The 14,726-nt window shown below is 38.5% G+C and overlaps 2 protein-coding genes across 2 annotated transcripts in view; one reads left to right on the top strand and one right to left on the bottom strand.

The window, feature by feature from the left end:
- The window catches only part of TWF2 (twinfilin actin binding protein 2), a 609,681-nt gene that overhangs the window by 103,297 nt on the left and 491,658 nt on the right, over positions 1-14,726 (bottom strand). The gene's annotated exons all lie outside the window — the stretch shown is intronic.
- Positions 14,497-14,726, top strand: part of WBP11 (WW domain binding protein 11) — a 193,072-nt gene continuing 192,842 nt past the window's right edge. The window contains exon 1 of the mRNA XM_053721086.1: positions 14,497-14,621. The gene's annotated coding sequence lies outside the window, so the exon portion shown is untranslated. The remainder of the gene's footprint in view (positions 14,622-14,726) is intronic.

Genomic DNA, 14,726 nt, shown 5'->3' with positions numbered 1-14,726 from the left:
TATGTATCTTGGGTATACAATAGAACACTGGCATGACCGGATGTTCTGTATATAGATACTTAAATTCAGAGGTAGTGATTATTTTATTCTCTTTTGCTTCTTTAAGAAGGTTAAATAGAGATATTTGGAGAGAGGAGGTGGGGTTATAGGAGAGGCATTGGTATTGGCTTCTGTCAAGAAGCTGTCTTTTCACCTCAAGAACGTACATTTTCTCATCCCATAGGACAAGATTACCTCCTTTATCTGCTGCCTTAATGACCACGCCTTTGGCGTTGATCAGATCATTAAGTGCTTTTCTTTCCAAACCACTCAGGTTGTCATCTACCAATCTAACAATAGAGAGATTGGCTATATCTTTTTCTACCTGCCTCACAAAGATATTGACGGCAGGTACCATCGAAAACTGTGGCATGTATTTTGATTTTGCTTTAAAGTTTGAGGGAACAGTTTCACATGTTTCTAAATTTTCTGTTTGTGATGGGATGTAGTTACTTCCTTCTGAATCAGCAAGGAGGCTTTGGAGATCTACACAGGCTTCCCTGTCTCCTTGTGTTAATGAAACATCATCAATTAGATGTCTACTCTTGCTTTTCATTATTTGAGACAGCACAATGCGTCTTGAAAATAGATGTAGGTCCTTTAGAAAGTTAAATTTGTCTAGATTGTTCGTAGGACAAAACGAGAGCCCTCTTTTGAGGACCGCTATATGAGTAGAATCTAGTTTAAAGGAAGATAGGATTATTACCTGTAGATCATCATTTTCTTGCTTTAGAAGCCCCTGCGCCCCCGAAACCGTTGGGGTCTGCTCTGGCTGTAGCCACCTTGAGTCTGGTCGTAGCTCTGTTGGTGGCGTTGTCTGGAGGGATACCTTCTCTCTCCAGAATTTGTATTTGTTCCCCCTCCTCCTCTTCCTACCACCTATCCTCCTTCTATATAGATAGATAGGTAGATAGATAGAGAGCATAACTCATTGTGTAAGCTATTTACAAATCTAGACAAGTAAGAAGACTTGCTTTTCCCACAGAAACTCTCTGAATACATTGTTTCAAATGGAGCAAAGGATTCTGGGTAAGATATGGAAATGAGGTTCACAATGACTCACTTTTTTACTTTTAGCCTTCTTTTTAAGGCAGACTTCCCTTTACGCCATAGCATCGCCATATTACACAGCTTTTACAGGGGCATTAAACCCAAATTTTTTCTTTCATTATTAAAGGACCAGTCAACACAGTATATTTGCATAATCAACAAATGCAATAGCACTTACTAGTTTGAACTTCAAATGAGTAGTAGATTTTTTTTCTGACAATTTTAAAAGTTATGTCTTTTTCCACTCCCCGTGTACCATGTGACAGTGATCAGCCAGTCACAAATGCATACACGTACCATGTGACAGCCATCAGCCAGTCACAAATGCATACACACTTATTCTTGCACATGCTCAGTGGGAGCTGGTGACTCAAAAAGTTTAAATATAAAAAGACTGTGCACATTTTGTTAATGAAAGTAAATTGGAAAGTTGTTTAAAATGACATGCTCTATCTGAATAGTGAAAGTTTGATTTTAAATTAGTGTCCCTTTAAGATAGAGAATACAATTTTAAAACAACATTCCAATTTACTTTTATTATCTAATTTGATTTATTCTTTAGATATCCTTTGTTTAACAAATAGCAATGCACATGGGTGAGCCAATCACACGAGGCATCTGTGTGCAGCCACCAATCAGCAGCTTCTGAGCCTATCTAGATATGCTTTTCAGCAAAGAATATCAAGAGAATGAAGCAAATTAGATAATAGAAATAAATTAGAAAATTGTTTAAAATTGCTTGCTCTTTCTAAATCTTGAAAGAAAAAAAATGTGTGTTTAATGTCCCTTTAAGCTTAGCTAGGGTTAGTACAGTGATTCAGACCAATCCCAGGACAGCTGTTTCATGGGTTTTGACACTCATCAGTTGGGAGTAGGTTGAATCACTGCTGGGTAAAGTTGATTTCTGGGCAAAATACAACAATTAAAATGATGGGGAGGCGAAAAGTAAGTTAAAAATCCTCCACTAAATTCAAAATGTAGAGAAAATAACTCATTGTGTAAGCCATTTACAAATCTAGACAAGTCAGAAGACTTGCTTTTGCTGCATTGGAAACAATGTATTCAGAGAGTTTCTGTGGGAAAAGCAAGTCTTCTGACTTGTCTGGATTTGTAAATAGCTTACACAATGAGTTATTTTCTCTACATTTTGAATTTAGTGGAGGATAGAACCACAGCATCAAAACCTACTCGTAGACGGCATCAGAACCTCGCGCAGCGAAGGGATAAGTAGCACAGCATATTTTTAAATATATATGAATGTATACATATATTTATGTATTAATATGTGTATATAAGCATATATTGATTTGTTTTCTTGGTATTCTTAGTTGAAAGCTAAACCTTGACCGTCTCATCTGAATGCATTTAACAGTTTTTCACAGCTAGAGGACGTTAGTTCATGAGTGCCATATAAATAACATTGTGTTCACACCTGTGGAGTTACTTATGAGAGGGCACTGACTGGCTAAAATGCAAGTCTGTCAAAACAACTGAAAAAAGGAGGCTGCAGAGGCTTTGATACAAGGTAATCACAGAGGTAAAAAGTATATTAATATAACTGTGTTGGTTATGCAAAACTGGGGAATGGGGAATAAAGGGTTTATCTATCTTTTTAAACAATAAAAATTCCCTTGAAGTATATCAGTCTGATCCTTCATAACAAGGTCAGTCTAACCCTGAAATACCAGGCAATCCTCCTCTCAAAAAGGAACATAGCAACCCAGATGATCGTTTGGCCTTCTGTGGGCCTTGCCAGTGAGGTGTAGCCATATCCCTCTAAGCACATTAGGCAAGGAACTAAAACAAATGTACAATAATACTGTGCAGTATTAGATTATAGTGGGCGCTATGTTGTAAAACTATGACTATTAAAATGACCAGTATAAAAAGTATAATATAAAATAAACATGAAATAAATGCCAAATTACCCAAAACAATGTCAGTTGCTAGGGCAGTGCCTCTTCTTACCGTCCGGGTCACAAATTCAGAATATGCAGATAAAACAAAAATAGAGGGCGCCTCATAGCATAACAATCGCAACATGAATTAAAATCCAACCCCAATTGGGTCACTCACATGTAGGTGCACACTAAGGGCTAGATCATCAGTGGTGCGCTAACTCTTGCTCGCCAGGGATAAGGGGTTTATCAGGGCTCTTTGCGTACATTGGAAGGAGCGTGCGTATTACAGGTTTATAGTAAATGTGTTCCCTTGATTGTTTTATGTTTATTCATTTCACTGATTTCTCTGTCCCTGAGTACAAAATAATCCTTGCTAACCAATAACAAGCTAATATTTAGATTTAGGGGTAGATTTATTATGCAGCGGATGCTGCATTCTACGCCCATCTCTTCAGGCTCGCCTGAAACAGAAGTTAAGAAGCATCGGACTAAAATCAACCCAATCCGATACGATCGGGGTGACTGACACCCCCTGCTAGCAGCCGATTGGCCTTGAGTGTGCAGGGGGTGGCATTGCACAAGCATTTCACAAAAAATGCTTGTGCAATGTTAAATGCCGACAGCGTATGCTGTACAAATCATGTCCGCTCAACCTGTGATAAATCTACCCCGTAGCATGAACACTGTTTACACATGTGCAGTTAAGAGAGACTGGGGAAGCCTGCCCTTATCTATCCCCTTAAAGGGATAGTCTAGTCTAAATTAAACTTTCATGATTCGGATAGAGCAGGCAATTTTAAACAACTTTCTAATTTACTCCTATTATCAATTTTTCTTCGTTCTCTTGGTAAATATTTTTAAAAAGCAAGAATGTAAGCTTAGGAGCCGGCCCATTTTTGGTTCAGAACCTGGGTAGCGCTTGCTGCTTGGTAGCTACATTTAGATACCAATCAGCAAGCGCTACCCAGGTGCTGAACCAAATATGGGCTGGCTCCTAAGCTTACAATCTTACTTTTTCAAATAAAGATACCAAGAGAACGAAGAAGAGTTAATAATAGGAGTAAATTAGAAAGTTGCTTAAAATGCCATGCTCTATTCTAGCTGAATCATGAAAGTTTAATTTTGACTAGACTATCCCTTTAAGAGAATGCTTCTCTTATCATTATTTTTTAAGCTAAACTGATAATCCGTCTTTTACAAACATTTAACTGCTGAGAAAGTTTGTGGGGAGGGTGAAGTAAACAAAAGCTTACATAAATTGCCTAAAAGTATTAACCCAAAACAACCTGGGAGAAAGTGAAACAAGGACAATTTTAGATGTAAAATAAATAATGAATGTATATTGTAATAATGTTCCACTTGTAATAATGAAGCATTTTAAACGTTGTTGAAATGTCAAGTTTAATGGTCCTATAAAAGTACATTTACACTCATAACACTATCTAGTAAAAATGAATAAAAACAAAATTGCAATAAAAAGTTATAAGCTCAAAGATATGAGATGTCAGGTCAGAAAAAAAGGCTGCACATGGCTTTCACATAGAAATACATACATGTTTATATATAAATCTATATGGTTTAGGGCACCTTACAAAATTATTTGTATTACTTCTTAGGGGTGCAGCCAACAAAACCAAATAATTACACAAAATAGAATATTTGCGGACATCCATTTTTACATTATCAAAACATTTTAAATATTGCAAAAATCACCTATACTTATATATTAAAATTGGGATCTTAGTTACACAATATGGCCATATTTTGCTTCAGCCAGTCACCAACTTACAAGGTGTCCCAATATTAGACTGGCAATGCGCTGCTTTTCTGAGCTGAAACAATGCTGCTTTAACTATGCATTTAAGAATGAGCCTCTCCAGCTTTATACACACTTCTAAGTTCTAATGTACAATAATGAACACTTGAGTACTGTGTGTGGTGCTGTAAACCAAAAAGATGGTTAGTCTTCCTTTAAACACAAATAAACAGTGGCTTGCACTCGCTGGTCTGTTCAAAAACGTTCCTTTATTGTAACGTTTCGGGGACTGTATCCCCTTCCTCAGAGGTCTGAGGAAGGGGATATGGTCCCCGAAACGTTACAATAAAGGAATGTTTTTGAAAAGACCAGCGAGTGCAAGCCACTGTTTATTGATATATATATATATATTTTTCAACAAACTACAAGAGGAGAACAAGGACCATCAAAAATTTCCTATGGCCCAAAATAGATAGGGAATCTTTTAAAAAAATTACCCAAATGGATAGCCAAATCAGACAAATGAAATGAATCTCTGACCCGTACAATCACAGAGAACAAAAATTAATTTATTAATGGTACAGAAAGAGATAAATCCTAACTGTCCAAACGTAGCAATAGGCCAAAATACACACAGGCCTCAGGTATATATTAGCAACACAAAGTATAATATGTTGAATAAACAACTTGGTACATGTGGCCAATTAAAGCCCTGAAGATGTGCACATCATAGTCATAATGTTGGCAAGAATACAATCCAAAGTCACCCAATACACTACTACACCCAAGCTGTACACGGTACCCAAGTCAATACAAGGGATAATTACCGGACAGGTAAATTTAGGGATCTAAGTAGTGATAGGTGCTTTGTAAAGATTTCAGGAACAACAGTAACGGCAGTATAACAACAGTTACAAAGAATTGCATACAAGTATGAAGAAAAGATATTGCAATGGTTATTAGCAATAAGATAGATAGTGGAACATAACAAATTAATCTTCCATAATGAATTGCCTCAATACAGCATTTACATAGAAACACAGCAGTTACATAGAAATGCCTGCATATATAGAAAGAGGGTTCTCGCAAGAGATGTATTGCTGAAAAAGAACAAACAAATCACACCGGGATGATTTTCCACATATAGCGGTATTGCTCAGTCATGACGCGTTTCTCCCCTCCCACATAGGGCTGAGTATCGGGGCCTCATCAGCCCTATGTGGGAGGGGAGAAACGCGTCATGACTGAGCATGCACGGAAGGTGATCAGCTGAGAACAGAGCCAGTAGCACTCAGAGTTAATGAGAACGCTGAAGCCTACATGGTGGTAAGCAAGTGAAGAAGCCAGTTGCAGCAAAAAGGACTCTCACATTGATTCGATTGTGAAGCAGGTACCTATGAAATTGTCTTTTGTTCGGGCTTAAAAGACTTGCAGTTGACAGCCTGGTCTGTCCTGCCAAGGTACATTGTGCGTTCTCTTTCAAGAGACAGAATCTGAATCACTCACCTTATGGAGTAAACAATTATGAACTCTGTAATCAAGCTGTAACATCATATTAACACATGGAAGATTTAGTTCAGTACCAGAGCGTGTTTATACACTTATGAGCCTGGAAATTGGACATCTATTTAACGATTGTAACAGCTGCAACTTTGGGGCCCCTTGATAGACTTACGGACTGATATTATTGTCCCTCAGTTCTATGTGATTAGCAAATACAACAGTTGATATATTGTACATGTTGAACGTGAGAATGATACAGGAATGAATATGATTTTGTGAGCCGGCCAGTCTGTTCGAATATCTGTGTATTTTACTGGCTTTATAGCTGCAGTTAAGGAAAAGGGTGGAGGGTAGACGTTCTGATTTGTTTGTTTGGAGTTGCATAGTAATAAACCTCTGATAAACTATGTGCAGCCTGTGTACCTCTTTGATTGACTGAAATTATTGTTCAATCCTATCTTTTTATTTGGTAATGTAAATTATTTGGGACAGCTAGCACAGTATAGAGAGTATTGGAATTTGAGAAACAATTAGTGCACCATCATATATTTTTATCACTTACACTATATATATATATATATATATATATATGAGTTGTTTGAAGTTCAAATTTTTGTGCGTGTTGAGTTAGTGCTTATGCGAAAGTTTTCAACTTGTAATACGCGCACAGAAAGCCTCCATCTAGAGGAGTTAGCGCACTAGTGCGAACAATAAATATCGCTCCACTCGTAATCTAGCCCTAAGTGTTAGTTAGTGCTAGAAAGACAAGCTGGATATCACAGCTGACTGTATCCTCCAAAGCCGGACACTCTAATCCTCTCTGGACCCACAAACTGATTCTCTGCTTCTTTCTGTAAAGCTCACATTCAATGCCTTTCTAGCACTAACTCACACTTAGGGGTAGATTTATTATCACATGTCGAGCAGACAAGCCTGAAACGATGGGTGTAGAATGCATCTGCTGCTTAATAAATCTACCCCTTAGTGCGCACCTACATGCAAGTGACCCAATTGTAGACTCCTTGTCCAATGTAAAACAAACCCCATCTGGTTTACCCCATGACACTTAGGGAGACTTCCCAAGGGTCATAAAAAATGTCCATACAGAAAGAGAAGCGCTCTACCAGCAAAGAACAGCTCAGTAGCTTGTTCTATGGCGCATAACCACCTAGGATGATTATCTGGGGTTAATGTACAAGTGTGGAAAAAGGGGCGCTAAAAGCTAAGGAGAAATTATCTGATGACAATATGTAAATTCTAAGGATAAATGTTACCTGTTGACAATACGTAAATACGTGACTATATATCCAATGATAAAAGAATAATATCTCTTATTTATTTAAAATACAAAATAAGAATCGGTATATAAACATGCGTAATGTTATAAAATAAGCGCAAAATTGTAAATAAGCAAGTTGTGGCCACAACAATATAAAAACAAGGAAAAATAACAGTTTAGTGTGTAGTAAAAAAAAACTTGATTGTAGGCGTCTGTTTATGTCCAGGAACTTTATGTTACAAAGTCTCTATGGACATAATAGTCTCTTTGGACAGAATAGTAACAGTTCTAAGGGCACAATTCAGCAATTGTATCGATAAAAGTCTCTTTAGAAGTATTGTGCAATTGTATCAATGAAAGTATCAAACTGATAATTACGCAGTTTATACTCCGTAAAAACAGTAAAACAGTGAAGGGTCGGTTACTTTCAGTTCTTATACAGCTTCTACCAGCTGGGCTTACCGATAAACTAGATAAAGGCGCATTACACAGCGCCAAAATTGTTTCTTTCATGATTCAGATAGAGTAGCAATTTTAAGCAACTTTCTAATTTACTAATATTATCAATTTTTCTTCGTTCTCTTGCTATCTTTATTTGAAAAAGAAGGCATCTAAGCTAAGGAGCCAGTCAATTTTTGGTTCAGACTACGGACAGCACTTGTTTATTGGTGGGGTGAATTTATCCACCAATCAGCAAGAACAACCCAGGTTGTTCACCAAAAATGGGCTGGCTTCTAAACTTACCTTCTTGCTTTTCAAATAAAGATACCAAGAGAATGAAGAAAATGTGATAATAGGAGTAAATTAGAAAGTTGCTTAAAATTGCATGCTCTATCTGAATCACGAAAGAAACAAAATTTGGATTCAGTGTCCCTTTAAGGGGTTACTAATATTCCAGTCCAGTGAGCTTTAGATCATCAGGCCCAGAGAGGCTTCCGGTTTGGGCGGACTGACAGACACGCTTCTCAGTCCCAAGCTGATCTCAGCGGTTGATCTGTGAGATTGAGCCCAGCTGCTCCCACCCGTTTACCCAGCCTGGTTCTGGGTTGTGCGGGATTCCTTGGCTACGTCTGAGCCACCTGCAGAGGAAGCCTTACAAGCCGGTTGGTGCTAGTGGTATGAACCACACTCTACGCCAAAATTTGTTCCGCTTAAGATATCCTCCACTGGTGAGCTACAAGGAGGGTGAGGAAGCGGCAGCCAACCCGGTGTGGAGCCGTGGATATTGCCAAGTCGGAGCAAAGATCCGGGGTCAGTCAGGCCCCCATCAGTTCTGCCGCTGGTAGGTCGAGACTGTCACTCGGCGGAGGGATCTGTCGGTGGCGCCTCCTCCTCGCGGCCAAGATCCGCATCGTGTGTTTGCTTGGAGGCAAGACCATTTACAGATCGCGGAGGTCTCACCCGTTGTAGTAGAAGTTTTGTGGCGTAAGAATCTGCTGTAAGGAGTTCAGCCTTCTTATCTCATTCGGTTCATAATCCTGCTTAGAGGGCTTCTGACTCAGTTTGAAGTTAAGATTGGGCAGGAGCACCTTTCTACAAGTCGGAGATTGACTGCAGAGGATCCTACAGGCCCTATTCGATCCTACAGGTACTGTGACATTTAGCTTACTATCGTTCCTGAGCGGTGTTGCTGCATAGAGGAGCTCCTAGTCGCCTATGCTTGCTCAGGAAAGTAAAGCTATCCTCCGTCAGTCAGCCACATTATCTCATCTATAATCAGGCAACTTTAAGCACACTGGGTGTTTTTCTTTTCTTACTATTGCTTTTGGGGACATAAATGCCTGTAATAATTATTGGACTGATTAATGGAGACATTTGGAAAAAGTGAAGGGGAAAAACTAAAGAGGGGCTAGCTACGAAGAGCTGTATATTGCCTTTATGTCGATTGATAACAAAAAAGGGGGGATTGTGGACTCTATTTAAAATAATTTTGCTGTTGGTTAAGTCAGGTTGTGATAGTTTAAACTATTATTTTCTATAACCCTGTGCACCTGCTGTAAGATATGGGAATTTTCTCCTCTTCTGGCTAACTTGATTCATGGTAACAGTGTATAAGGATTACTAATAGAGGTTTAACCATTTATGAATCATATCTAGATTTAGTCCTCTTCTGGGTATTAAACTAGAAGGCAGGGATAGGATTGGACTACATTTCTTTGTCTGCTTATCAAAAAAAATGTGTAATGCATAGGTATTAAAAATTGGGCCCTGAGCACAACTTACACTAAGTAGCACTAATTTTCACTTGCGTATATTTGTGTGTATATATATATACTTATATCCAGCTAGCTACTCAATTGTAGCTATAATTAAAGAAATTACAAGAAAGGGGTAAGAGGCGGCACTTTTTTTTTTTTTTTTTTGAACCCCACATTGACTACACCCAACACATATTTTTCTGTACACATTTTTTTTTTCCCTTTTTTGGTGTGTAAACACGATTTTGCTTGTTTTTTTTTTTTTTGTCTTTTTTCACATATTTTTTTTTTTTCCTTTTTTCACTGTAAGCCCATGGAAAAATTTATTACGCAGACTAAGCAAAATTCTCCCATAATGCCTGCAAAAGATAAAGATAAAAGGAATAAAAACCCAGAAATTTCTGTAGAAATTGCCCCAGACATAGCCCCCCCAGTCATGGATATGCAATCTCTGTTAACACAAATGACAGCTCTCTTTTCTCCTCAGTTCGATATTATTAAAAAAGAGCTCACCAATATATCGTCAGAAATTTCGACTCTAGCGAGTGAGGTTAAACAATTCTCAGCCAGATTGAACGAGGCCGAAAATAGAATCTCTAACTTAGAAGATCTCACTAATTCACAGGATAGTACAGTACGTTTGCAGGAGACTAAAATTTCTAATTTACAATTGCGACTGGAGGACCTCGAAGACCGCTCTAGACGTAACAATATTCGTATTGTGGGTCTTCCAGAATCAGCTCAGTATCAGGATCTCCTAAAGATCACCTCTTTGTTGCTACCCCAGGCTCTGGGTTTCCCCCCCCCATCAACTCCCTTTGGCGGTAGAAAGAGCACACAGGATTGGGGGCAGAAATCCCGGCCTGGGTAGGCAAGACAGAGGAAGAATGTGTATCTTTAAATTACTCCGTTATCAAGATAAAGTAGAACTTCTAAAACTCTACAGGAAAACTGAGTCTTTCACATTTGATAATAATAGATTACTATTATTCCAAGATTTTTCTATGGAAACCTCCTCTAAGAGGAAGTTAATGGCACCCTATTGCAAGAAAATCCTGGATAAAGGTCTTAAAGCATGGCTGGTTTATCCAGCTAAAATTATCGTAGAAACACAGGATATGAGAAAAGCTTTAAATAATACCCAAGATGCGCAGGAGTTCATTGATAACCTCAATTAAATAGGGGTAAAACCAATGTTTATGTTAAATTCAAACTGGATATGAATAACGTGGTAATCACTTGGTTTATTATGCTATTAGAAGGTTTGATTTTTCTGAACTTATTTTTTTTCAATTTATTTGAATTTACAGCAGTCTGTTTTAATGAACCTATTATAGGGAGGGGTGTTGTTGTTTCTTTTTGTTTGGGTTTTTTTTTTTTTTCTCTCTACTTCTCGTCGTCATCTCCTTTCCCTTCTTTTCTCTCGTTTCCACCTCTCCCCCTGTCCTACTCGAGTCTCCCTTCTTACTAGCGTACCTCTAACGTTCAAAGCCGGCCGTATGGGAATCAACATATATGTTTCAAATTGTAATGAGTATAAACACTGATAAGATCAATTTTATTTCCTGGAATGTTGGAGGTATAACATCCCCTAAGAAACGCAAACTCATTATTAAATACTTAACAAAGTTTATACCAGATGTTGTACTGCTACAAGAGACTCATCTTAAAGAATCAGAAGTCTCTAAAATGAAATGTAAATGGGTGGGAGAAATAATTGCCGCTCCTGCTATGGGAAGGAGATCAGGGGTTGCAATTCTCTTTCATAAAAATCTGGATTACAGGATTATAGGATATGAGTCTGACCCAGAAGGAAGGTTTATTATCTTACAGGTGATACTTAATGGCTGTAATTACACTATATGCAATGTTTATGGGCCAAATAATTTTACAAAATAATTTTGGGATAAGATAAGAGATAAGTTATTCCCCTTTGCTGAGGGGAATTTAGTAGTAGGGGGGGGGATTTTAACATGTCTATGTGTCCTAATTTAGACAGACTATCGACAAAAAACAATAGATATTATTTTAAGGTTGCAAAATATTTTAAGAAATTCTGTCTTGGACTAAATCTGATAGATATCTGGAGGTTAAAATACCCGGATGTTCGTAAGTTTACTTGTGAATCAAAGGTGCATAAGACTTTTTCCAGGATCGATATATTATTTCTTTCTAAGGTTCTGGCCATATGTAAAACAGAGGCTACCATTAATGATATTGTGATCTCTGATCACGCGATAATCTCGCTTACACTCTTGGCATCAGTTAGACATAAAGATCAAGGCCCCTCGTTTTTTTTTCCCCTTTCTTAATAAATAATCCCAAATTTATGAATTGGCTGAAACAGAAGTGGAAAGACTATACTACCTTTAATATCGCGCAGTACAGTAAGATTGAAATCTTTTGGGAGGCAGCTAAGGCTGTTATAAGAGGAGAAATTAAATCGTACTTATGTACTTGGAAAAGAAAAAACCTCCTCAGAGAAACACAATTAGCAGCGCAGGTAAGAAACACCCTTAGTACCTTCTATAGAGATAAATCCTCTGTGAACTGGGATAAGTATTGTAATGCTAGAAGGGAAAGAGATATTTTTTTTAAAACACAGATCACATGAGGAGGAATTAAAAATTAATCACCAGTTTAGGGGTATATATGGTAATTCATCTAAACATTTAGCTAAATTAGTGAAAGTAAGAAAAAATAAGAATCTTATTCCAGGGATTAAGGATGAAAATATAAGGTATACTGATCCAGACGATATTAACAAAACCTTTTTTAAGGTTTTTCAACAATTATACTCTGAAGCAGAGGTCAATGAGGATAATCTTACAAAGTTTTGGTCACAAATTAATATTCCTAAAATAACGGAAGAAGAATTGAAGACACTGAACCAGCCTATTAGCGAGGAGGAAGTTAGGGAAGCCATCTGCGCAGCGAGTCTCAATAAAGCACCGGGCCCAGATGGTCTACCAATAGAATTTTATAAAACGCTGAGTGAAGAATTAATTACTCCACTGGTTAGCTTGTTTAATTTCTATTTTTCTTCACACAATGAAATGTCAAATTATTTTTCCGCTGCCCGTATCTCACTAATTCTAAAAAAAGGGAAGGATCCACTAGATCCTGGTGCTTATAGACCCATCTCTGTGTTAAATGCAGATTACAAAATATTGACCTCCATAATATCTGCAAGATTAGCTGTCTTACTGGAGAACATCATACACCCAGATCAAACAGGGTTCATGAAAAATAGAAACTCGCTCAGGAATATCCGTCAAGTTACATCTCTATTAGATTATGTCTGGAATTTGGATTTAAGTAAAGATGATTTTAAGAGATTTACAAATGCAGCGATACTTACGGTTGATGCTGAGAAAGCATTTGATGCGATTAACTAGATCATCAGGCCCAGAGTGTGAGAAACTGAGGAGAGTGAGACACATACAGGCAGACAAAAACAGTCAGAGACAGACACAGACAAACAGAGAGAGACAGACAAAAATGTGTATAAAAAAAAGCAAGTTCAGTTGTATTTATCTTGGTGATCTCCCATCGTCCATCTGCAATCCCAGATAACAGCTTTTCTCCTACAAAATAATAAAAAATGAAGAATTAAAAAAGGGATATGATACCCATTTTTTTTATTTCAAGATTCAGATAGAGCATGCATAATATATTATGCAACAAATTTACCCGTATTATCAATTTTTCTTTGTTCTCTTGGTATCTCTTCAGATCTTCAAATGGATCCCAACCGAGACCAGGAAGACTGTCACCCACGCCCTTGTCAGCAGCCGACTGGACTACGCAGTCTACGCCGGCTCCACCATCAAGCTCCAAAAGAGACTCCAGCGCATCCAGAACGCCTCAGCCAGACTCATCCTCGACATCCCGCGCCAATGCCACATCACCAAATACCTGCGGGACCTGCACTGGCTCCCCATCAACAAAAGAATAACCTTCAAGCTTCTCACCCACGCATTCAAGGCCCTCCACATCGGTCCCAAATACATGAACCACCGCGTTACCTTCTACACCCCTGCCAGACAACTTTGATCGGCCGACCAAGCCCTCGCAGTCATCCCCCGCATCAGGAAAACCACAGTGGGAGGCAGATCCTTCTCTCACCTGGCAGCCAAGACTTGGAACACACTCCCGCTGCACCTCAGACAAGCTACCGCCCTAAGTTCAGAAAGGACCTCAAGACCTAGCTCTTCGACTAAACTGCAACCCTCAGCGCCTTGAGACCCTTATGGGTAAATAGCCGCGCTTTACAAGAACCCAATAGATAGAGATATCTTTATTTGAAAAAGCAGGAATGTAAGCTTACGAGCAGGCCCATTTTTGGTTCAGACCCTGTGTAGCACTTGCTGATTGGTGGCTACATTTAGCATGCTTAAAATTGCATGCTCTATCTGAATCATGAATTAAAAAAATGGGTTTCATATGCCTATAAAACAAATGTTGGGCTCCATGTGTAATCTTCCATACCCAGGTCTTCATGTTTCTGCTAGAAATCCAAGGCACAAATGAGGTTCCCATTATTCTGAGTTAGAAAAAGACAATCTCTAAATCTCTGGTTATCTGTTATACAGCAGCCTCTAATCAGCATCCAGCTTCTTGTGTCATGAAAAAAACATTATATTCTTCTTCTCACTCCTTTCCCACCTTCTTGTTTGTTTCATATTCAGCATAAACCCAGACAACAGCTGCAGAAGTAAAACAGCTTCCTATTGATTTCGATTTGAGCCTACCGCCCTTGTTTCAACTCTCTGTACCATGTGACCCCCAGCAGTCACGTGACTGCTGTGATGTCAGAAGGTCCTTTAGAGGGATGGAAACTAGCCGCTACCCTAGAAATAAAGCACTACTGGTGGTCGCGTGAGGGTATTAGGGTAAGTGCGTCAGTAAATCATTTTACCATCTATAGTACCAGTAATTATGGGTATATGTGGCAGGCTGCTGCGTGCAGTGCGGCTTTAATACGATGTGGTGGTTGT

Source organism: Bombina bombina, chromosome 7 (genome assembly GCF_027579735.1).
Source record: "Bombina bombina isolate aBomBom1 chromosome 7, aBomBom1.pri, whole genome shotgun sequence".
Classification (NCBI taxonomy): Eukaryota; Metazoa; Chordata; class Amphibia; order Anura; family Bombinatoridae; genus Bombina; species Bombina bombina.
Note: the sequence above shows the minus strand (reverse complement) of the source record. Positions and strands in the feature narration are given on the sequence as shown.